At 49.6% G+C, this 18849-nt stretch overlaps 1 non-coding gene across 1 annotated transcript; it reads left to right on the top strand.

The window, feature by feature from the left end:
- The first annotated feature begins 1295 nt into the window (after positions 1–1295).
- TRNAK-CUU (transfer RNA lysine (anticodon CUU)) lies at positions 1296–1368 on the top strand. Its single transcript has one exon. It is a non-coding gene; the product is annotated as a tRNA-Lys (tRNA).
- The last annotated feature ends 17481 nt before the right edge of the window (positions 1369–18849 follow it).

The raw sequence follows: 18849 nt of genomic DNA on the forward strand, positions 1-18849 counted from the left end.
AGCTTCGGATGGAGGTCACCCCGGAGTCCCGAGCCCTGGTCGCACCACCCGGGCCAGGTACCGCGCCTCCTGCTGCGACGCCAACCCCAGCAGACGACGACATCGGCGACCTTGTTATGGATTTCGATCTGCTAGGGGACTTGTGACTTGTAAGCGGCCAATAAAAGTAAAGGCTTTAATGAGATGATTGCAGTCTACCATCCGCTGAACTCAGGGGACGTTCGGTCTTTAGGGAGGAGGAGTGTGGGAGTTTCGGAGTGCCGTACCCTTCCCGGGCCGGCGGTGTGCGCAGTGGAGAGGCAGGAAAACGGAAGCTTTCTTCCTTCCCCACGGGCGAGTAGCCAGATGGTCTGCTCGAGAGCGCTGCGCCGCCTCCTTCCTCAAAAAACCGGTCGCAAGCGCGCACCGCCAGGCGCCGCCGGAGCGATCGCTAATTGGCCGAATGTGACAACGGGCAAGTGCTTCGAGATCGGCGGGTACCGGTCGCGGCCGGGGGGAGACTTCAGTGAGCCGCGACAGCAAGAGGACGTCAGGTAATTACCTCCCTTCTTCCCTCTTTGTTGTCGCCATCTTGCCCCGTCAGCCGCACTACCAAGCCAGACGGCAAGAGTCACAGATCAAGATTCAAGCAGCCAGAGACTTGGGAGAACCCAATAAACGTTTAGCCCCGGGCAAAGCGTCCTTTTCCTTGCTGTGTTTATTTCGCATTTCTGCTGCGCCGCCGTGAGAACGGCCGCGCGTGGTGTGCGATACCGGGAGCTCGGAGTTCATGGCCTAGACCTCAATGGAGGCTCGACGGCTTAGTAAGAACCCCAAAACTTAAATGGGGTGGACCCACTCCCGCGCCAGGCCCGCCTCCACCTGCAGCTGTCGGTCCCACGGCGCCACGCTCACGTATGAGCGCGTTGGCGCATCGCCGGCCTGATGCGCCCAGGTGGCGACGGACCGACACCGGGGTCCGGCTGTCCCAGCCGAAGCGGGTCCTCGGCGCCCGGTTGCCCGATCTGGGTGGCGGGGAGCGGGCGCGGCCCCCGAAAGTTGGTGATGGGGGTCAGGCGCTTGCGGGCCGCCGGCGTGGTACTCCGCTGCACCGCGGCCTCCGTGCTGCCGCGGCCGTGGCCCTGTTTGTGGCCGCTGCGCCGATTGACGTCTCGTTGCACCGCGTCTGACGCGGTCTCCGTGCTGCCGCGGTCGCGGCAGGGGTCCTGCGTGGGGCCGCGGCACCGGCTGGTCCCGAGTTCTTCGTGCCGATGGCCGGCGAGCCCGTTGCCGCTGGTGGTCAGCTGGACGCTCGTGCCCGGCTAGCTCAGTCGGTAGAGCATGAGACTCTTAATCGCAGGGTCGTGGGTTCGGGTCCCACGTTGGGCGCCAGTTTTGGGGTTCTTACTAAGCCGTCGAGCCTCCTTTGAGGTCTAGGCCGTGAACTCCGAGCTCTCGGTATCGCACATCACGCGCAGCCGTTCTCACGGCGGCGCAGCAGAAATGCGAAATAAACACAGCACGGAACAGGACGCTTTGCCCGGGGCGAAACGTTTATTGGGTTCTCCCAAGTCACTGGCTGCTTGAATCTTGATCTGTGACCCTTGCCGTCTGGCTTGGTCGTGCGGCTGACGGGGCAAGATGGCGACAACAAAGAGGGTAGAAGGAAGGTAATTACCTGACGTCCTCTCGCTGAAGTCTCTGCCAGGCCACGACCGGTACCCGCCGATCTCGGCGCATTTGCCCGTTGTCACATTCGGCCAATCAGCGACCGCTCCGGCGGCGCCTGGTGGAGTGCGCTTGCGACCGGTTTTCTGAGGAAGGAGGCGGCGCAGCGCTCTCGAGCAGACCATCTGGCTACTAGCCCGTGGGGAAGGAAGAAAGCTTCCGCTTTCCTGCCTCTCCACGGCGCGCCCCGCCGGCCCGGGAATGGTACGGCACTCCGAAACTCCCACACACTCAACCCCTCCAAGGCTCAGCATTGCAGAGCGGAAGGCAGCCTACTCGGCTACCGCGTGCGGTGCGGACAGGTGTCCCCGGACCCGGAGAAGCTTCGCTCGATCCTGGACTTTCTAGCGCCGAACGACGTGGAGGCCGTGCGCCGCTTTCTTCTCGGGATGGTCGGCTACTACCGCCAGTCATTCCAAACTGCATACGCCTGCAAGCCCCCCTTACAAAGGATTTAAGGAAGGCAGCCCCGTGGGAATGGGGAGAGGAGAGCAGAAGAGTTTTCGTCAGCTGGCTGAGGGCCATCGCCGACAACGCATCACTGAAACTGGCAGACCTAAACAGGCCATTCGTCATCCAGACATTCCTGCGATTTCGGAGTGGGCGCAGTGTTGCTCCCGATGGAGGACGAACAACTCCGACCCGTGGGAATTTGCCAGCCGTGCGCTGACGCCGGTCGAGCGCAAACTACTCAGTGACGGAGAAAGAATGCTTGGCAATCATCTGCGCGCTACGAAAATTTGAGATGCAGTACGTACGTCGAAGGAACCAGGTTCACGGTTGAAATTGACCACAAGGCGTTGACATGGCTAACCCACCTTCTTGAGCCTAGCGGAAGACTCGCGCGTTGGGCCCTGGTGCTACAGCGTCTCGAATTCAAAAAAGGGGCCACAAACGCTGTTGCTGACGCGTTGCCGTGCGCGCCGGTGAATAGACAGTTATAGTTGGGGCGTACGCAATAAGCTTGCGTACGCATCTCTCACTGCGTTGCGTACGCTGTGAATAGTGTAAACACGACACTTTTAGTTGGGCCGTGCCGTAGCGTCCCTCAGGTGGACCGCGTAAACAGTAGCGTCATCTAGTCAAGACGTCAAACCACATCAATGCTCGGTTGAAGAAATTTTCATCCCTGATTACTGATAACTAAAGTGAGTGCATTGCGAGACTTTTTTTGTTCCAAAAAGAGAAACAATGTAAACCGAAGCAAATGTAGAACTGACTAAAAGCTAGAAAACTGCTTCGCCAGGGGTCTTTGCTACGAGGAAAACACACCGCATTTAGTTAGGCCTAGGAGCTTGAAAATTGGCAAATTATCTGAAAAACAGGGGCTAGTTATCGCTTATACCGGTACGTGTGGGCAAAAGTAGGCGAAATAAAAGCGAACCGCTACCATTTGAGCGATCAATTGCGGAGAGAATCCAGCGCAACGCGTATTTATTCCGAAGCGGGCGAGCTGGGCGCCGCCATCTTGTCTACGCAGCACGTAGCGTCCTACGTGCGTACGCTAGCTATGCTTTACAGCGGGCGGGCGTCCCGCGACCCGCGGCTAGATACGTTGCGTTCTGCGCATGCACATTTGTTACTCGCAGTGTCGTTGCATACGCAAGCTCACTGCGTACGTCAAACTAAAAGTGTCTAATGACCTCTCCACAGACGGTGGAGAGGAGGAGCCGCCGCATCAACTTTCCCACGCGTCGGGAGAAAGGCATCGCTCCTTTGCACGCGCATCTCGTTTGTGTGAAGGTTCTCATCGAGATAGTGGTGGAAACTTTATTACACACAGGGGAGTCTATAGGAAGCGCAGGTCCTTGGGCCCCTTACGGCCCCACTGCATTCAAACGTTCATGTCCCGCAGGCTCATGACGCTGGCAGCCCGCGCTGAGGCGATGGCTTATTTGGCCGGGTCCTCGGAGCGCAGTAGGGTCTCCCAAGCCTCCCAAGTGGTAAGGTGCTCCAGGCCCTGCAGGGGTGGATGCGCTGGGCAGAGGAAAATGATATGATCGAGAGTGGCTTTGGGGTGGTGGCAAAGGGTACAGAGGGGTTTGTGTGGACTTGGTGATAGCGCGAGCGTATATAAGGGGAGGGTAAGGTGCGTGTTTGAAGCCGCCTCCAAAGTCATCATCATCATCAGCCTTACTACACCCACCGCAGGGCAAAGGCCTCTCCCATGTCTCTCCAATTAACCCTATCTTTTGCCAGCTGCATCCACCCTTTGCCTGCAAACTTCTTAATCTCATCCGCCCACCTAACCTTTGCCACCTTTTGGGGGGGGGGGGGGCTCCAAAGTGTCTGATTGATAACTGTAGAGGGAGGGATGGGGTGGGGGGTACAGACGACGCTCGGCTTTGCAGGCCTGCGTTACTTTCACTGAAGGAATGCATGCGCTCAATTGAGGACCCCAGATCGGAGGCTGCCGGTGCCCGGTTCAGAGAACCTCGGGCTAAAGCGTGGCAGCCTTTTTTCCGGGATTCCCTGAGTGCTCAGGCACTCATATGAGCTCCATGTGGCGGGGCGGGTGTGCGGCGAGGGAGTACAGTATGCGAAATGCAGGGACGTGAACTCTACCGCGGGCGAAATTTAGTATGGCAGTTTTAGAGTACGATACTATATACCGGGCCTCCGTGCTCGTGATGGCTAGGGCAATAGCGACTCCTTCAGCCTCCTCCGAAGTAACAGTGGAGGATATGTGAAGGGTGGCAATCGGTTGTAGGGAGGGGTTCGTGATGGCTTCAACCGCGTCCTCGCCTGTGCATGCGGCATCCACACACACGACATCCGGTTCCATGCCATAGTGTTTGTGGAGCGCCCGTGCGCCAGCTCTGCGGCGGGGTTCGTGGTAGGTGGGGTGCATATTTTGGGGAGAGGTTTAATAAGTAGTTCGGGGTGAATGTGGTGGGAGACCTGGAGCTGTGTGGGATCCGTGGCTGGTATCCTGATGCAGAGGGAGTGTAGGATGTGTCTGCCGGTGGGGGTTCTCGGGAGACGTATGTATATTGTCTGTCGGTGGGCCTCGATAAGCTCACCTATCGTGTTGTGTAGGCTGTTGAGATCGGAGGCCCCGACAGCGGGAACAGACGAGCCCGGCAGGCGCCATCGAACTATGTTTGACCAAAGGTGCTGTCGTCCTGAGAATAGGATTATTAACGGCTCCTGGCGACGGTGAACTGTGACGAAAGACCTCTCATCCCTTCGTCCGGAGTATGGAATGCGGCATTTCTCCCGAACTGCGCCCTCACGTGGACCGGCAGAAAGACCCGAACAAAGGCGTCGGACCCGCCTCGCTCGCTTGCACCTGCGCGGACAGACAAAGCGGGGCGGACACGGCTGATTCATCTTACCCTCTGGAATGCACGGGGCCGTCAGGACGCCTCTTTCCCACGGAGGGGATCACCGCCTACAAAGCCAACGACCTTATGCACATGGTCAACCCGTCGGAAACCACATTCCAGGACGCCTCTTTCCCACGGAAGGGATCACCGCCTGCTAAGCCAACGACCTTATGCACCTGGTCAACCGGTCAGAAACAGCATTCCAGGACCTCAAGGCGCCAGGATTCCTTATCGCCTGTGCACGTGTTTGTGGGGGCGGAGCGGTCACGGGGTTAGGGAAGAGGCTATGAAGAGAGTGTCTGCCCATTGGACGCTTGATCAGCCACCGGTTTCCCTAGCTAGGTGCCTAGGGAATATCCACTGTATTTAAGCCGTGATTTGGCTGGTTTCACGGCACTTCATCTCTGACTTTTGGTCTCCCTGTTTCTGTTCTAAATATGTAACTAAACCTTCAAGTTTACCAACCCACCTGAAGGCTTCCCTCCATCGTCTGCAGAGTTCATTGTCATGCGATGAAGACCTCGGTCCCGATACCAAGCATATCAACTGGTTGGCAGCGGGGGTATGGTCTGCGCCTAGTCCTGACTCTGGTATGGTAAGTGCGCGGTCTTTCTCTTGGAGCATTGCAAGGTTTTACAACTTTGGAAAATTGTTAGCCTAGGTAATCGAAGGTTTTTATAAGAGGCAGCCGGGGCTCCTCTGACCACGTGAGTAGAGACTTGCCGTTGCTTAAATAGTCATGGACTGGAAGAAGCTGCGCAAACCAGACCTAGTTCTCGTATGCGGGGAATTGGGCATTGATTGTGGGTCGATCCGTAGAAAACCTGAATTGATTAGGACAATTTAGGATTTCGGTGCGGACGAGGAGGAGATAGTAGAATGTTGGGAGCTAATTAGGGAGGAGTTGGAGAAGGAAAGGGAACAAAAGAAGTGAGATGATGAACAAAAGAAGCGAGAGGAGGAAGAAAAAAGGAAGCGCGAAGAGCAGGAAATGGAGCACGAAAGGAAGCGCGAAGAGCAGGAAAGAGAGCATGAAAGAGAGATCGAGAAAAAACGGCTCGATCTACAGATAGCTCAGGCTGCACAGGCAGAACGCACTAGGCTAGAGGTGCCGAACACAGTGGCAAGCCAGGCAGAGATAGAGAAGCAACTCGAACGAGAACTGGAAGAGCTCAGGCGTAAAGTTAAATTGCTCAGATGGCAAAGAGCGAGAGCGCGTCTGAGAATTTTTAGGAGAGGAGAAAATTTCCTCAATTTTCTCGCAAATTTTGAAAACATTTGCGCAGATGAGCAGGTAGACCAGGGCGACTGGCCACGGATGTTGACTGCCATCCTCACTTGTGATGCCGGCGCCATATTAGCACGGCTGTCTGACGAGGATGCCGACAACTACAAAATGGCAAAAAGAGCCCTCTTCCACTTTTTCGGCATACGTACAGAGGCGCACTCTAAACATCGTAGTAATGGCAGCGGGTCGCGCTCCCATCAGGGTGTCAGCGACCAGCCCACGAACCCCGCTTGGTCAGCTAGGGACACAATTGTTGCTCGTAAGAGCAGAGAAAGGGCCGGTTCTAGCCCTGATACAGATGCCGCTATGGCAAATGAGGCACAGATTCCGCGCCAGAAAGACTGCGGCGAACTTTTATGTCACCGCACGGAAAGAGACCTTTCCGTCGAAGAGCGTAACGCAGTCACTTGACAGCAGCGTTGAAGCGCCCAGACAGAGCGCAGCGTTAGTTGAAAAGTGCGATGTCGCTGTAACCCGGAATGGCAATGACGCTGCTCCGATATCCAGAATTATGGACAGCGAAGAGTTACGCTCTGCGGAGATGCAAATGCGGGCAGACTGTTTTGAGTTGCCGACGGGTAGTGGTCCACGGATAGCGCCCGCTGACAGTTCCATTGTAAGCGCAGAATACGGCTCAGCGCGGCATCGAAACAAAAAGAAGCTCAGTGATGAGGAAATCACAGCGGCTAGTGACCGACCGCAAGAAAATGAGCTACCTTGTTTAGAAGAAAGAGCAGCGACCGGCTCGTCAGGGAAACCGTCACCTGGTACTGAGAGCAAAGCGCGAGTGGCTTCACTGCGCGAGAAAAACAGAGAACGCGACAATCATTTGCAAAATGCTACGTGGGCTGCTGGTGTTGAGGCGAAGGCCGGCAGCTTAACAACACGCGACGGCACCGCGAGAACTGATGACAGAAAAGGAAAATCAACAATGGTAGTTTCCCGCAGGCGGCTGCAGGCATAGAAAGATGTGCGGGTCAAAAGCACCAGAAGTGTGAAAACTAATCAGCAGTGTAACGGCCCGACATCTTCGCCGCGGCGCAGGAAATCAGAAAGGCGTCGCGTGCCATACCAACCAACTAAGCGTGCAGGGCGAAAGCCACCTGTTCCATTATGGGACCACGACAGGAGTTGTCGCGAGACAGGTTAAGCGTGCGGCGTGCTGCGCAGAAGGGCGCGCAGCTGCCACACAAAAGGGCGCCACAGAACGCGCGGGTGTCGGAGGGGGACACAACATGCAAGAAAGAAAGAGAGGAGGAAGCGGCCCTGTCCAACACCCTTGCACTGTAAAGTTCCCAGGAGCCACCCGAGATTTCGATGCATGTATTTCCGAAAAAAGTAAAAACAAAAAGAGGAACTAGTTTTGGTTCAGCAGACTTCCGGGCGTGAGCTGTTGGCGAGGGTTAAGCCATCCAAAATTTGCAGCCATATTGCTTCGTATTAAAGCCCTGGCAATGTTCTGAGGCTGGCCGCGTGCTGCCTAGCCGGAGGTAGGGGCTGAGCTCAGATCTGATCGCTAATGCTCCGTTGAGGACCCTTTCCAGCTGTGCAGGTCAAGTGGACTGACTACTACGAGGCCGACTGGGACTCTGATGCCCATTCGTGGTGCACCGACCAGCTGCAACCACTTCGTGGCGTCTTCTTGGCGGCGGATGGATTGTTGTAATCGAAGGCCCCGACAGCGGTAACAGACGAGCCCGGCAGGCGCCATCGAACTATGTTTGATCAAACGTGCTGTCGTCCTGAGAAGAGGATTAGGAACGGCTCCTGGCGACGGTGAGCTGTGACGAAAGGCCTCTCATCCATTCGTCCGGAGTATGGAATGCGGCATTTCTCCCAACTGCGCCCTCACGTGGACCGGCAGAAAGAACCGAACAAAGGCGCCGGACCCGCCTCGCTTGCTTGCACCTGCGCGGCCAGACAAAGCGGGGACAGACACGGCTGCTTCATCTTACCCTCTGGAATGCACGGGGCCATCAGGACGCCTCTTTCCCACGGAGGGGATCACCGCCTACAAAGCCAACGACCTTATGCACATGGTCAACCCATCGGAAACCATATTCCAGGACGCCTTTTTCCCACGGAGGGGATCACCGCCTGCTAAGCCAACGACCTTATGCACCTGGTCAACCGGTCGGAAACAGCATTCCAGGACCTCAAGGCGCCAGGATTCCTTATCGCCTGTGCACGTGTTTGTGGGGGCGGAGCGGTAACGCGGTTAGGGAAGAGACTGAAGAGTGCGTCTGCCCATTGGACGCTTGATCAGCCACCGGTTTCCCTAGCTAGGTGCCTAGGGAATATCCAATGTATTTAAGCCGCGATTTGGCTGGTTTCACGGCACTTCATCTCTTACTTTTGGTCTCCCTGCTTCTGTTGTAAATATGTAAATAAACCTTCAAGTTTACCAACCCTCCTGAAGGCTTCCCTCCGTCGTCTGCAGAGTTCATCGTCATACGGTGAAGACCTCGGTCCCGATACCAAGCATATCAAGGCCTAGCTGGATGAGTTTTTCGGTTGAGGTATTTAGGGGTAGGTGTAGTGCCGTCTTAAATGCTGTTCGGATCATGGCACCCATGGTGGAGATTTCTGTACCCTGGAGTTTCAGTTAGGGGAGCGTGAAGCGGCTGAGGACGAAGGCATGATGAGACGACATAGGTAATGCTCCTTCATGTCCGGTGATGTCCACAAACTCGGCGGGTTAGGTGGGATGTCGACACCGCCTTCTGCTTAAGTTTCTGGATGGTGGGAATGTTTTTCCTGTTGTTCTGGAGGTGGAGGCCCAGTACCCGGAGAGTGTGTACCTCCGGGATGTACCTGTTTTCCAGTTTCACGGTTATGGGGGCTGTTGGGCAGTTTCGGGTTGTGGGGCGGAGTATGAAGAGCTCCGACTTCTCCGGATAGCATGAGAGTCCGATACTCCGCGCATGTGTTTCGGTGAGGGTAGCTGCCTACTGAAGAGTAGTTTCTATGTCTCCATCACTGCAATGGGTGGTCCGTAGCGTGATATCATCAGCATAGAGTGTATGCCGAAGGTGAGGGATGGTTTGTAATTTGCGGGCAAGGGGGATGAGTATGACATTTAAGAGGAAAGGGGAGAGGACAGCTCCCGGGGGGGTACCAACCCCACTAAGGGTGTATGGGCAGGATGTGTGGGGACCGATGTGAATTTCGGCCGTGCGGTTAGTAAGGAATGCTTGAATATAGGTGAACGTATGTACACCTATGTTCAAGGAGGAGAGCGCCGCCATGATCGCTTTATGGTCCAGGAGATCAAAGGCCTTGGAGAGATTCAAGGCGAGGACAGCTTTTGTGTGGCCCGGTATGAGGAGGGTAAAAAATATCCTATGTGAGCTTGAGCATGGCGTCCTGTGCCGACAGGTGGGGACGGAAGCCCACCATGCTGTGCGGGTAGAGGTCTTGCTCCGTCATGTGTTGAGTGAGTCGGGCGAGTGCGACATGCTCCAAGCCCAGGCATGATGTTAATAAGATGGGACGAAGATTTTCAGGGGTAAGGGGTTTGTGGGGCTTGGGTGTGAATATGATTTTGGCGTGAAGCCAGGATTGCGGAATGTGCCCTCCTGCTAGCATGTGTTGAAGTGCCCCGTGAGCTGGGCAATCAACTGATCGTCCAAATTGCGGAGCATGCTATTGGAGATACGGTCAACTCCTGGAGTGGAGTTAGAGCGGAGAGTCAGGAAAGCCGCTCTGACTTCTGCTTCCGTAATCTCCGCGTCAAGATTGGCATTCGGGGTGCCGGCATAGGGGGCACGGGGTTCGATGTACCGGGAGTTGTATGTATGTTTCTAAGTATGTCGATGAGTGCGTCGGGAGAAAGGTTAATCCTGTGTATAAGCAGTGTGACGCGGTGTTGTGCGGCTCTTTTGCATTGTGTGGGGTCAATTAAGTGACGGAGGAGTTGCCAACTGCGTTTGGAGGACAGATTGCCAGCCATACTGTCGCAAATCTGTCCCCAGTTGGATCGGCAGAGCTCCTCAGAGTGCTCAGTAATTTGTGTTTGCAGTGCGGCTAGCCCGCTTTTTAAGGGTCCGATTGAGCATTTGCCCTTTCCAGCGCTCTAGGATGCTATGGTGGGCCTCCCATGGGTGGGTCAGGCAAGTGTCGAGGGTGGGCGTATCTGGTGTGGTATCAAGCGTTCGAGTGTGTGCGGAGACATCGTTCATGAGTGATGCCACCCACTAGTTGATGTCTGTAATGGGAGCTTCAGGAAGGGCCGCCCGTTCGGCGCGGACCGCATCCCAGTTGGTGAGCTTGTGTGTTAGGTGAAGGGTCGTTCTTTGTACGGTACTGTGACGGAGAGGATGTAATGATCGCTCCCTAATGTGTGATGTGTTGTGTTCCACGTAATACCCGCAAAGTTGCGGCTCACTGTCAAGTCCGGGCAGGTGCCCGCGCTGACACTGTTGCCAATTCTCGTGGGAGTGTTACATTTACATTACCCCTCACGGCCAGTGGCATTACAGAGGGGGAGTGGTAAAAATACAGAAACAGTGAGAAAATACAGATGGTTACAAGAATATTTAAAAAGCATCTGAATATACAATGTTAGCTATTGCTACGCGGAATTGCTCATAGTTTACAATGCCAGCAACATCTACGGGAAGGTGGTTTCAGTTACGTGAGGTGCACGGCAGGAATGACTGCGAGAAGCATTTCGTGTTGCATGACACAATTCCAACTTTGAGATTATGATCAATACGACGGGATATATAAATTGGCTGGGGGATGAGGTGATCACGTAAAGCAGGATGATGAAACAGCTTGTGGAACAGGGCGAGACGAAACACTTTTCTACGCGATGTTAGTGTAGGGAGGCAGAGATCAGATTTCATAAAAGTTATACTCGCTGTGCGGTTGTAGTTAGCAAGGATGAAACGTACAGAGTTATTTTGAACCATCTCAAGATCATTAAGTTGCCATGGGCAGGGTCCCATATAGGTGTTGCATACTAAGTTTAGATCGTATTAGTGTTTCATAACGCAGTAGTTTCAAATTCGAAGGGACATTAAAACAGTTACGACGTAAGTAGCCTAGCATGCGATTAGCATTTTTAATTATGTTCTCGGTATGAACAGACTAATTAAGATTTGAAGAAATGTGAAGTCCAAGGTATTTATATGACTAGACTGATTCCAATGAGATGTTATCAATGTAGTTGTGAGGCGGGGCGGAAGTTTTTCTAGATACACGTATGACTTTGCATGTGTTAATATTTAGCAGCCTCAACCAATCTTTGCACTAGTGCCCTATTGTGTTGAGGTCTGACTGAAGTAATGTAACGTCGTTAGCGTTGGTTATTTCTCTAAAAATGACGAAATCATCAGCGAATAGGTGAATGAGAGTTAACAAGAGAGGGAAGATTATTAATGTAAATTAGAAACAGTAGGGGTCCAAGAACTGAACCTTGTGGAACCCCGGAAGACACCTCGGTAAAACTGGAGTTGAAACCGTTAGCAAAAACAAATTGTGAGCGATTAAGTAGAAAACATTCAATCCATTTCAATAAGTTACAGTCAATATTCAATTCTTTTAGTTTGTGAAGTAAAAGTTTCTGACATACCTTGTCGAAAGCTTTTGAAAAGTCTAGAAATATACAGTCAGCTAATGATGATAGGTCTAGAATATGATGCAATGCATGCGTAAACGAAACTAACTGTGTTTCGCAAGAGTAAGATTTTCGAAAGCCGTGTTGCGCACACGTAAAAAAGGAGTTAGATTCGACTAAATTAACAAGGTTGGTCAATATTATATGCTCAAGCATTTTGTTAAGGGATATCGGACGATAATTATAAGGGGAAGCTTTGCTGCCGGATTTGTAGACTGGAACCACCTTTCCGATTTTCCACACGGTAGGCAGCGTTGATTGGTCAAGTGATTGCTAGAAAAGTTTGGTTAGTATAATGGAAGAATAAGATGAAGTGCTTTTTAAGAACTTTGGATTAATGCTGTCGTAACCTGGAGCGGAATGCATCAATGAGCTTATCGACACCAGGAATAGCAACAGCTATAGGTGGCATGGATACATTGTTGAAGTGGTGAGTTGGTGGCATATGTACATCAGACATGGCTGTAAAGGTGTCAGTAAATGCGTGGTTCAGAATCGTGGCACAAATATCGGAAGGAATGGGGTTGCCTAACGAGTCGGATAAAGCGATGCTATCATCGTTGGAAGGATTAATGACCCGCCAGAATTTTTTCACATTGGTCGTTACAATAGAGGGAGAACATGCGATTGGAAGTGCTTTTTAGCGTCTTTGAGCGTCTGAACATACGTGTCGGAAGCTGCCGCATACGAAGCCCAAAGCTCCCTAGTTGGGGAGAGCTTCGCGATGCGATAGAGGCGTTTTCTTTTTGTTTGATAAGCGCTTAATGTGACTATTGTACCAGAGAGCGTTTGAGTGGGTGGTAACAGTGCGCTGAGGGATGTATTGTTCAGTGAGTTGGGATACTTTAGTTGTGAACATGCTCCAGTTAGTTTCAACACTACGGTTATCAAAGCTATCAAGGAAAACATCGATAAAAAGAGCCAGCTCATTATTTATCGCATGAAAATTTGCTTTGTTGTAGTCACGTATAATTTTTTTCTTTCGATTAGAAATTGGAGGGGCTAGGTTAATGTCAAAATGCATTAGCAAGCGGTCGCTGATGCCCGGTAGGTATCTAATAGGTGAGGCTATGTCAGATCGATTTGTCAAGATTAAATCTAGTGTATTCGACGCGGTGTCAGTTATTCTAGTTGCTTGTGTGCACAATTGCTCTAGCGAGAATACTGAGCACACATCTAAAAATTCGCGACCTTGAGAAGAGAACGGGGACATTAAAGGGGAGTCGGTATTCGATGTTATGTTCGAAAAATTGAAATCGCCGAACAAGAATAGTGGGGATGAAGGAAAGCATGTTGTGACGATATTAATAGCATCATAAAGTTCGTTACTAAATGTAGGCGACGAGGAAGGTGGACAGTAGCATACTCCTATTACTACCCTCAGGTGATTAAGAGTGAGCGCAGCCCATACTATTTCTAGATTAGTCTGAACATGTATACATGATGACGGAATATCGTTTGAAATAGCGAGAAGCACCCCGCCGCCTCTCTGCGTGCCCCGATCACAGCGGAAAAACGAAAAGCGATGAGCATCGAAAAGATATCAGTGTCGCCAACATGCGCAGTGAGCCAAGTTTCTGTTAACGCGATGATTTTAGCGGGACAAGTGTCGATAGCTGATGATAGAGAGTTATACTTGTTAAGAACGCTTCTGATGTTAGTAAAAAGAACCGATACTGATGCTGTGGATGCCTTACCCATACCCCTCGCGCATGCCTAGGACGTGCGATCCGAGCTAGCTGCAGAGGCTGAACTGGCACGTGCGCTGCGTGTATGAGTTAATTACGGTGTTTGTGTTTGGGTCATACATGTAACATTTCTTGTTTACAAGTAACTTGTTGTAGCGCATCTTATGGGTGGGAGAATCAGGTTGGCTTTTCGCAAAATTGAGAAGCTTTTTACGTGCGAGGCGTGTTGCGACTGAATAATCTTCAGTAAGTGTGACCTTGCTTTCTTTTAGGCTGTTGCGCTTAGAGATGATCAAATATTTCGTTTTAAAATTCACAAATTTCACGATTACCGGACATTTATCAGTACTGAAGGTACCTAAACGGTACGCGCGTTCAATAGCATGGGGGCAAAGGGAATCGGAAAGGCAGTCGGTAAGAATAGAAGTCAGTTTTTCTTTAGTGTCCAGCCAGTTTTCGTCGGCATCTGGAATGCCGTAGAAAATTAAGTTATTACGCCGCTGTCTGTCATCCAGCTTATCCTGTCGTGATTGTAATGACCTGACCTGGGTGGAAAGTTCATCTGTTTGAGTTCGAATGTTTGAAATTTCGTCTGTGAGCTCTTCAATTTTTTTACAGTTTTCCTCCAAGACTTCTAAACGGTTCTGAATATCATTGAATTTTTTTTCAATGGCTTTATGTCCGTTTTTAATATCTTTAACGTCAGCTGCTAATTTCGTCTGAGCTATAGAGCTTTGCAGGGAACGAGTGTGAACGTCCTTTAGCAACTGAAATATAACTTTCATCTGTTCCGCGGGATCAGAGGGTAGAGATTCAAGGACTTGTAGCGAATCCGAGCGTTTGGTAGGGGGCCCAGAGTTGCTCTCCACATCACCCGCACGCAACAGCAAAAGGGTCATAGAAAAACACTCACAGAAAACCTCGCACAACGCTTGTGGACACGGCAGCAGTACTAGGCAGACGTTATTACTTTTCTTAGCATATAAAGGAAGGGCAGTATACACCTGCATTGCAAAAGGGAAGCGGTTCAGAGCCAGAATGCAAGCACTGTCACCGTGTCCACTGAAGCGGAAGCGTGCTGGCTTCTTATATACTTGGAAGAGGTGATGTCGCTGTCGACCCGAAAGGTGGTTTGCAGGCGAGTTGTACCGGGCCGGGTGCGTCCAGAAAGGGCATGAAAGCAAGATGCGACGAAAGCACATCGTCAGACGCGCAGACGCGGTGGAAATCCACTGTCGGTGGTGTCGAAGGATGCCATATCAGGCCGCACGAAGTTGCCGATAGCCACGGCAGAAAGACTGCAAGCAGGGCCTGCATAGCAAAAGGGAAGCGGTTCAGAGCCAGAATGTAAGCACTGTCGCCGTGTCCACTCAAAGTGTTAAAGGTGTGTATTGCGAGGCGTAGCTCTTGCACCAATGACCAGATTCGCCTTCATCGTCCCGTGGTGGTGCGGTAGCTCCTGTCGGTATGCTGACTGTTGAAGTCCCCTCCGATAATCAATGGATGCTTGCCTAAAATACGATTGAGATCGCGCAGTGTGGTTCAAGGAGTAAAAAGGTAATTTTATTAGTAAAACGCGTGTCGTTGCGACGCGGATTTTGATCACTGCTAGTTAACGAAAAAAGAAGTAGATTTCTAACAGATTTGTACATAAGGGTACATAATTTGTAGTCCATTATTTTGGGCACTGATGAAACATTGTATGTTGGAGCAGACGAGGGGCATTTGCAGAGTTGTCACTATAAGTGATAATTCGAATTGCTTGATTTTGAATAGTTTGCAGAGAAGATAAATGCCAATGATACGTGTTTCCCCAAGATGAAATGCACTACTGAATATAGGAGTGGATGAACGAGTAATAGAGGGAAATGAGAATGGGAACAGGGAAATACGGGCGAATTTTAATTAATACTCTATCATACGCCACTTTTTGGGAAATAGATGAAATGTGGGTCTGAAATTTAATATGTTTGTCCGGTACTACGTCTAAAAGGTTACGTGATCAGCTGAAAGGATTGAGTTTGAGCCTATGCTAACAGACGGGTTTTCGCAAAGAATTTTTTGAGGTGACCTAAAAACTATAAAGCTGGATTTGGATGCATTAATGAACAGCAAATTATTTCTGCACCAATCGAATACATTCTGTGCATCAATGTTAAGTTTATCGACCACTTTATTTATATGTGAATCTGAGGTTAAGATTGTTGTGCCGTCAGCATAAAGAAAACAGTTGGAATTATAAAGACACCAAGGGAGGTCATTGATATATAATAAAAATAGAACAGAGCCAAGAAGGGAACCTTGCGGAACTCCAACATTAGAAGTCTTGAATTTTGAGTATGTTCCCGAGATGTACACGGCTTGTTTTCTATTGAATAAATAGCTTCTGATTAGCGAAAGTGCAGGCCCAGTTATGCCGACAGCGTCAAGCTTATTGAATAAAATAGCATGGTTGAGGGAATCAAAAGCTTTGGAAAGGTAAATAAATAATGCACCTGCAAAGTTACCTGCGTCGATGTAGGATTTAATTTTATCGGTGAGAGCGATCACAGCTAATTCGGGGGAAAATCCCATTCTGAAACCGAACTGGTTAGGTGAGAGAATGTCAAATTTTGTTAAGTAACTGTTTATTAGGATAACAATGGCTTTTTCAATAATTTTACTGAAAAATGATAAAATAGCGATTTTGGCGGTAATTAGAAATCATTTCTTTATCTCCCTTTTTGAAGACTGGAATTAGCTTTGCCCTTTTCAATGCAGTAGGGAAAACGCCCGATTTCTGGACCAGATTGACAATATGGGCGAAGACATCGCAAATGAGATGCGCAATTAACTTAATATGGGATGATTGAATATTATCGAGACCTGGACTGGCGTCTTTCAGGTTGCGTATTATTTTGCCGATTTCATCAGGGGAGACTGTGAAATGAAAAATGCTATGAGGAGATTGTTGTATTGTTTGATTAGCGGCAGTATTTAATACTCCTGAGGATAGAGCAAATGAATCACTGAAGGCTTCAGCAATGTCTGAGGGATTGGTATATGTTACCTTACCGGAAGTAATTGTTGATATGGGACCTTTCGAGTTGTTTCTGTTTAGGAAGGAATTAATAACTTTCCATTGCTTATGAACGTTATTTCCAGCGTGATTTATTTCTCTTTTATTGTAAATTCTCTTCGCTGTTCTAAGGAGCAAACCTAATACATTAGAATATTTCTTATAACGCGACAAAAGCCTTAAGTTGAATGGTTGCTTTTTGCATATTGATTATATGATGCCGACGAAATAGCTCGTCTGAGGGATGTAAATATGATACATTGTTTAAGCAATGTATGGCAGTTTTTTCTAGACGAAGAAGTGTATTGACGTTATTTTTAGTAGTCGTCCCCCATACTATAGTGTGCAGTAGTTAAGGTGTGAACGGAAGAGGGCGTGGTATACTTGTAATCTAACGGAAATCGGAAATATGTCACGCGTCCGAAATAAGGCACCTACGGCAGATGAGAGTTTTTTGGCTAGCTGTTCAGCATGACTGTTCCATGTCATCTGACTGGAGAATATGACACCTGGTATTTTATGCTGTTTCACGACATCTATTTTATAAGGTCCTAGTTTTAGTTCATGACTAGAGGCCACACGTTTGTTTTTAGGTGCAAATAAAATTGCTTTTGTCTTTTTTTCATTCATTTTTAAGCTGTTTGTTTCGGACAATTTCAGTAGTCTTGACAAAGCACTATTCGCCATACTGAACAAATCGACTTCATTAGTGGAACTTAGGAACAAGCTTGAATCATCGGCGTATAATACGAACCCAGCATTATCATCAGTATAGATAAGATCATTTACGTAAACATTAAACAAAAACGGCCTAAGAATACTGCCCTGTGGTACACCGGATAAAATCTGTTGGAAGGTGGAATAGTAACCATTAATGTCAACACATTGGGATCGGCCGGTTAGGTATGATTGCAAAAGAGTATTTGTTAACCCACAGGCTCCGTAATGATCTAACTTATTAAGGAGGGTTATGGGACATTTCGAATCAAATGCTTTACTGAAGTCTATATAGATTCCCAGGGTAAATCTATTAGCTTCAATGTTTGTAATGATAATTTCTATTTGCAACAGAAGGGCGGACTCCGTTGACCTACCCTTACGGAAACCACGCTGGAATTCTGTTAAGATATTGTGCTTAGTAAAAAATTCGTCTAGTCGGGTGAGCATAATATTCTCAAGGCCTTTTGAGAAGGTTGGAATTATCGATATAGGCCTGCAGTTGCTTAAGTCGTTCCTGTTTCCTCCCTTGTGCATAAAAGAGACTTTTGCACGTTTCATGTCGTCAGGAAAAGTGCCAAATGATAGCGAAAGATTGAATATATGCACTAAGTATGAACATACGAGATCAAGAACATCTTTTATAGGTTTTATCTGAATGATGTCAATGTCGAGGACTTTACTATTCATCTGGCTTTGAAACGTGTGAAACATTTCAGATTCATTTGTGGGTTTTAAAAACATGGTCTCAGGAGAACGTTTCTGTAGGCAGCATGAGGTGTTACTTTGTGACAAGTCCTTCTTTGGTCTGGCGGCAAGTTGGGCGTTGAAGCGGTCAGATAATGCAGATCCAGAAACTGGTTCCCCATCAATGACGATCTAGAGCATATTAGGGCGGTTAGGGCACGCTCCAAGCAAATCATTGATAATTCGCCAAGTTCGATCTGGCCGACCTTTGGACATGTCACTGAATAATTGCTGGTAATAGTGTGCTTTTGCTTTTCGTAGTTCGGCCGCAATCTTATTGCGAAGTTTTTTGAATGCCGCCAAAGTTAACGGATCTTTGTTTTTTTTTCAAATGCACCGTGGAGTTTGTTCTTTTGACGTATAAACTGCAAGTGTTTTGGATTAATCCAAGGTTTTCGTGCACGCTTATGAAGTTTAAGGCTTCTTGGAGGGAAACAAGAGTTGTAAATTGTCAAAAACATAGGCATAAAGGTTTTGTAAGCGCCGTCGGCCGTGCTTTCCTCGAGAACCGTAGTCCGATCGTTGTTCTGGACCCTGTTACGAAACAATTCTAAGCTAGAATCAGTAATGCTTTGATGCTTGATTTTGGGCAGTCGTGGTTTTACTCTAGGAGTGGAGCGCGAATAAGCTATGAATGTGGGACAATGATCACTAATGCTAGAGCTTATAGTACTAGCCGCCGCCACGGGAGT

Source organism: Amblyomma americanum, chromosome 6 (genome assembly GCF_052857255.1).
Source record: "Amblyomma americanum isolate KBUSLIRL-KWMA chromosome 6, ASM5285725v1, whole genome shotgun sequence".
In the NCBI taxonomy this organism is placed as follows: domain Eukaryota; kingdom Metazoa; phylum Arthropoda; class Arachnida; order Ixodida; family Ixodidae; genus Amblyomma; species Amblyomma americanum.